This window comes from Pinus tabuliformis, chromosome 1_2, assembly GCF_031772625.1.
Source record: "Pinus tabuliformis cultivar Carrire ecotype Pingquan chromosome 1_2, CPIR1, whole genome shotgun sequence".
Lineage (NCBI taxonomy): Eukaryota > Viridiplantae > Streptophyta > Pinopsida > Pinales > Pinaceae > Pinus > Pinus tabuliformis.
This window is the reverse complement of record NC_142298.1, coordinates 35134012-35139589: the sequence shown is the minus strand read 5'-3', so window position 1 is coordinate 35139589 and position 5578 is coordinate 35134012.

Sequence of the window (5578 nt, the reverse complement as noted above, 5' to 3'; positions counted from 1 at the left end):
CACAACCTAAACCTACAACACATCCTTCGTTTACTTTCCATGTTCCTATAACACTTGCACAAATTGTTTCCTGACTTCATTTTCATTCAGAAAAATCTAAAAATAAAACAAATAAACAATATCCAAACAACAAAAACACATCCTTCTCTCTCAACTTAGTGCATGACATGTATTGATCCTAACTTTCTTCATTGTTCATATTACTTATTTGTTTGCAAAGCCACATGTTTGTCATCTCATTGCCATTAGTCCTTTTCCTATTGATGTTATATATTTTTCAAATAGGACACAAAAGCATGCCTCTTCCTACATCACACCAACTTTTTTTTTCACTCCATACACTACTTTCCCTTTGACATGCATAAATTACTCACCTTTTCTCCACATTAACTTATGCCTCTAACTTTGGCAATACTCTTCTTGCTTTATTAGCCATGCAATCCACTCCAGAGAATGATGTATGGAAGGCATGCCAACAAAGGCACTATGCACTTAACAAGGATAAAATAAATGCATGACATCATCTTCTCTACAACAATTATCGATCCAACCTCCCTTCTCAAACAAAGCCAAGACAAACTTCCATGTCTACCCAGATTTGTCTCCCTCCCCTTCCATCCACCCCTCCTCTTCCATGTCCACTTGCCGACCAATATTTTCCAAACCCTACCCTTTCTTCACCTTCCACCTTCCTTGTATAACCATCCCCCTATGTTGCTTCCTCTTCAAATTCCCAACAATTCCACAACAACCATCTCCAACGTGCACATCGTCACTTTTGTGAAAGGATTGATGAACTTAGCCCCCTGTAAGTCTGTTCCACTTGTAGTGAACCTTGCCCATCCATGAAAAGGAAAATCTGTTGTGGTGTTGTTACCTGCTCCTGTTGTGCCTCTAAGCAAGATCTCTATCATTTTTCCTTCTCGAACAACATGGACACAGGAAAACAACCCCATGTCCTCTCCTACCTAATTCAAGTCGAAGAGATGCTAATTGCATGCGTCAACCGTGTTCTTCAAGTGACCCATGCACGTGGAGGCCAATCCAAGTATTCTAACCATACTATTAGCTTCCCTCAAGATATAACTAATAATGTCACCTCCCTTTCCCGCATGCTCTCAGAAATAGATATCCTTGTTGCCAACAAAAGAAACAATGACCACATAGCCCATGAATTCTTTATCAACATATCATGTGTTCTTACAACTTTGTAGTTCAAGCTAACAAACAATCCATACTACAAGGATGTTCAACTTAACTGAATTGCGCTTTCTACTTTCCCTGTTATCCCTACAGTTGTCTCCACCCTTATGTGCCATGTCACCACCAAATCCCCTGAACCCCATCAAATCCTCTCTAGAAATCCTACTCCTGAGCTCCTCACATATGCCCGTTTGACCTTCAACCATCCTCCTTTGTATGAATGCTTCCAAATTCCCATACTGAGATTGATGAGATAATTACCTACATAGATTCTTCCAATTCTACAGCCACCCATTCACTTCAATGGCCCATTATTGGGCTTTCTCCAATCAATGAATACAACACTGAGGACCTCTTCTCCATGGCCTTCCCCATCCTCTTCTCCACCATGTCTGTTAGCACCTAAATCTGCCCTAGGCTGAAGGAAGGCAAAATTCAGGGTAACCACAAACCACGCTCAGTTTGGTAGCTAGCCCTACCAGAGCAGGAGAGGGCTCTCTCCGAGTCACGCTCAGTGAATGTATAAACGAAATGGTCTGAGATGAATTACAGTGAAATATTTATCTTAGGCTAGTAAGTGAATATGGATAAAAGAAACAATTTTTATGAATGACTGAGCTTCTGGGATGTTATGGGACCAACGGACAACAATGAACAGAGAATTTAATACGAAGGAACAAATTACTTCATGAGGCAAGGCAGGCAGGACGTGTAGCAATTTAGTTTGAAATAACGTGGAATGGAGAAATTGTTTAGGAGAGTGAAAAGGGCATAGGAACATGAATCCTTTTCAACAGAAGAAGAACACTGAACATGAAATTTTCCCTCAGGCAGAGCAATAAAATTGAATTCTACCTTATCTAACTCAGAAAATTTCACTGGAAATGAACATGAATTGAATTATGAAACATAATGAAATACATATTAAAACATAAGAGACACATTTGCTACACCCACAACCACATGAATCTCATGAAACAGAGCCGCTGCCTTTCATTAATTCTCTGTCAAAATATACAGTGAAGAAACAGAGTTTCTTTCCCACAGTCTCCCAGAAGTTACAAGCCAACCAACCCTTTGCAAATGGTTTGCATACAATATATAGAATGTGCCATGAAGAGATAGAACGCCCAAGGGTTGGGGAGTTACTCGAATCACTACAAAATGGAGATGAAGAGCCAACCATCAGCTACAGGTTTAGCGTTACAAACATGACAAATGGCTTGGGTGACCATTTGCCTTCCTTCGCCACTTGGATAGGAGCCAATCTGGAGAGAAAATACTTTAAATTCTGCCTTAGGTGCCAAAAAATCGAAATGTAGATGAGCGGGCCCACTTGGAGAAGTCGCGAATCGAAATTTCGCGAAACGGAAGCAAATTTGGCAATTTTTCCTATGTGCGCCGCGCTACTTTAGAGCCTGATTTGAGGCATTTACAGGTGTCCAAAATGTGCCCAAGTGTGCTTGTTGGAAATCCTGTCCTGTCTACTTTCTAACTCAACTAGAATTTCTGAATTTGGTGCTCATTTTCCCCTCGAAATCTTCATTCTCCCAAGGCTGCTTCCTGTGTGTCAAAAAAGGGGCAGAGAGGCCATTTTTTGGGTGTTTTTGACTTCCCGGAGGCTCAGATTTTGCCCAAATTTCTTGTCCAAGCACTAGTAGTCGTGATTTTCCATGCTGAATCCAAAAATGCAAACCATTCTTCATTTGGAGCTCCCAATTTTTAGCGCCGCGCCACAGGGAGAAAAAACCTGTGTTTTGCCCAAAAATTTGTCATGTGACCAAAATTTCGCCAAATTCCTTGAAATTTGGGATGGAGGTTCTCTATAGGGTGCTATGCTATGCCAAAAAAGCCTCAGCCAAGATTCGAAGCTGATCTTTCTCTTTTTCCTCTTTTGCCTCTTTTGTTGCTTTGCTCAATTTTGCCTTCAAGCTCCTTATCCGGGCCTTTGCACTCATATTTCGTGTCCTGTAATGATAAGCCATGTGCCTCAACAAGGCATGGTCCTTGTCAGCTTTGTCTAGCAGCCTCTCCAAGTGCATGTTAACGCTCTTGAGATGCGTCTCCCGGTCCTCATTGATCTCTTGCTCCAATGATGTGAGCTCAACTCTTCTTCTTTGTGCAGCTTGGCGATGCTCTCGAATGTTTTGTAGCTCCATGATCGCCCGCTGATCCTCTAGCTGTTTGTTTCTCTGCTCCAGGTACTTCATGTTCCACTTAGCCCTCTCCAAGTCAAGGGATAAGGCCTCAATCACTGATTGCTGCTCCTGGATGATCTCTCTAAGCTCTGCATTTGTAGGTTCTGTATCTGTCTCATCATCATGAAGGAGAACGAATTCTATCTCTCGTTCACTTGATGGCTCACCTGAAGGCCCCTCATCATGCATGGACTCCTTACCTTTGTCCTGTTCCTGTGTCGTCGATGTAGGAAGCGAGGCCCCTTCCACCCCGGGTGGAGATAACCCTCGCTTGGCCGCTGCAAACAAATGTCTACTACCTCTCTGATAGGTGATGAATACTGGCCTAGTAGTGACCTCATGGCGCTCATACTGATGAGAAGGACCACCTATCTCATGCTCTGCCTCTGATACTACTTGTGGAGTGCTGAAGAAGTCATGGGAGATGAAGTCCTCCCAAGAAATGCCCTACAATCCCAACTGATGATCCACCAAAATCCGGAGAAGAGCAAAGTGATAAACACTGTTGAGCTGCTGCTGAGAGATCTTATGCTGCATGAAATTTTTCAACCTCTCTATGTTCCGCAAATGAAAAATGGGAGGTTCATCATTCGCAATTGGTAAAGTGCATGAGCAACTTGATGTGATAGGCATATAGGCGAGAAAACCTCCCCTCACAACTGAAGTACTTCATGATCAATTTCATGAGCGGAGCATACTCATCTTTCAAAAATCTAAATGGGAAGACTCTTGTGAGATGCCTCAAACAACTGGCCTTAATGTAAGGCTCATAATGATGCCTATCCACCTTCTTCTTCTTATGCCACTGTTCTCCAACATTTGGTATGCCCGTTGCCACTGAGATAGTTTCGGGTGTCAATGTGAAGGTGACCCCGGCCAAGATAGACTGACCTCCATGTAGGTGAAGCACAAAAAGACGGGCCAACTCATGATGAACTCTAACATTTGCCACCCTTTGACAAAATTCAAAACATGCTAGGTGCTGGAAACATGACATAGCAAGAGGGCATGCCTGCAATTCGATGAGGGCGTTTGGCTCATCCCTAACATGTTTTCCACTCCTGTGATGTCTCCTGGGGGCCTGTTCTCCTGAAGCTGTATCATTGTGAGTTTCCACCTCATACTCTGATGAACCCTCAGATGCCATGACTGCTGTTTATAAACTGTATTTAGCCTGCCCCTTTGATGATGGTGAAGCTGGGTGTTGTTTATGATATCTGCCACCAAGGGGAACAATGAAACAAAGGGAGTATTAGGAGGGGAGTAATGTAATGGGAATAAGGGTTATAGGGATAATTTTGTTTAGGGATATGTAGGGTTTTTGGGTATTTTGATAGGTTAGGGTTTGGGGTTTTAATTGAGCAATAGGGGGAAGGGAAAGGGAATATGAGTTTGGTAGTGTTAGGGTAGTGATAATAGGAAAAATGACATAGGGGAATAAGGAATAGGGGTAAGGTAGGGAAAATAAAGCCTTGGCAGCAACAACACAATTACACAACCCTAGCAAAAATGGCCCTTTGTGTTTTCTTGTGGTTGCTTTATGAGTTTTGTTGCATTTCAATCACAGGCATAAAACCATCGTATCATCTATAAAATTTGAGGAGTAAGTGATGTTATAGAGCCTACCTTGCAATTTGATGGGCTTCACAAAAGATTTGAGGGAGTTTGGCACTCTTTCTAGCCCTTCGTCTGTGTGCGCCGCGTGCAAAACGAAGTGCGCCACGCTCTGGGAGTGCGCCGCGCCAGTTATAAAAAAGCACTGCGGGTGGGCTCTGTGTGTGCCGCGCCCCTGAAACCTCTTCCAAACTGCTCGAAATCGCGCGATTTCACACTCCACGACCTTGCAACGTTTTCCCTATGCCTTTGATTACACAATGGGTTTGGTTTGTGATGGAAACTTGTGTATAAGACTTGGAGGTCATGATTTTAAATTTTGCTTTTTCAAAAAACCCACTTTTCTAATGTCATGTTTGACACTTTTTCACTGACTTTAAAACAACCCTGATTTTCACTTTTCCTCTGAATTTTAGCTCAAGCGATGAAATTTTTGGCACTCTTTGCAGGGATTACTTGACAGGACATTTTGCCACGGAAACCATGACTGCACTTGAAGAAATCAACTGGAGACCTTTTTGAAAATTTTGTCACCAATAACACTGTTTGAATTTTCTTCAAAA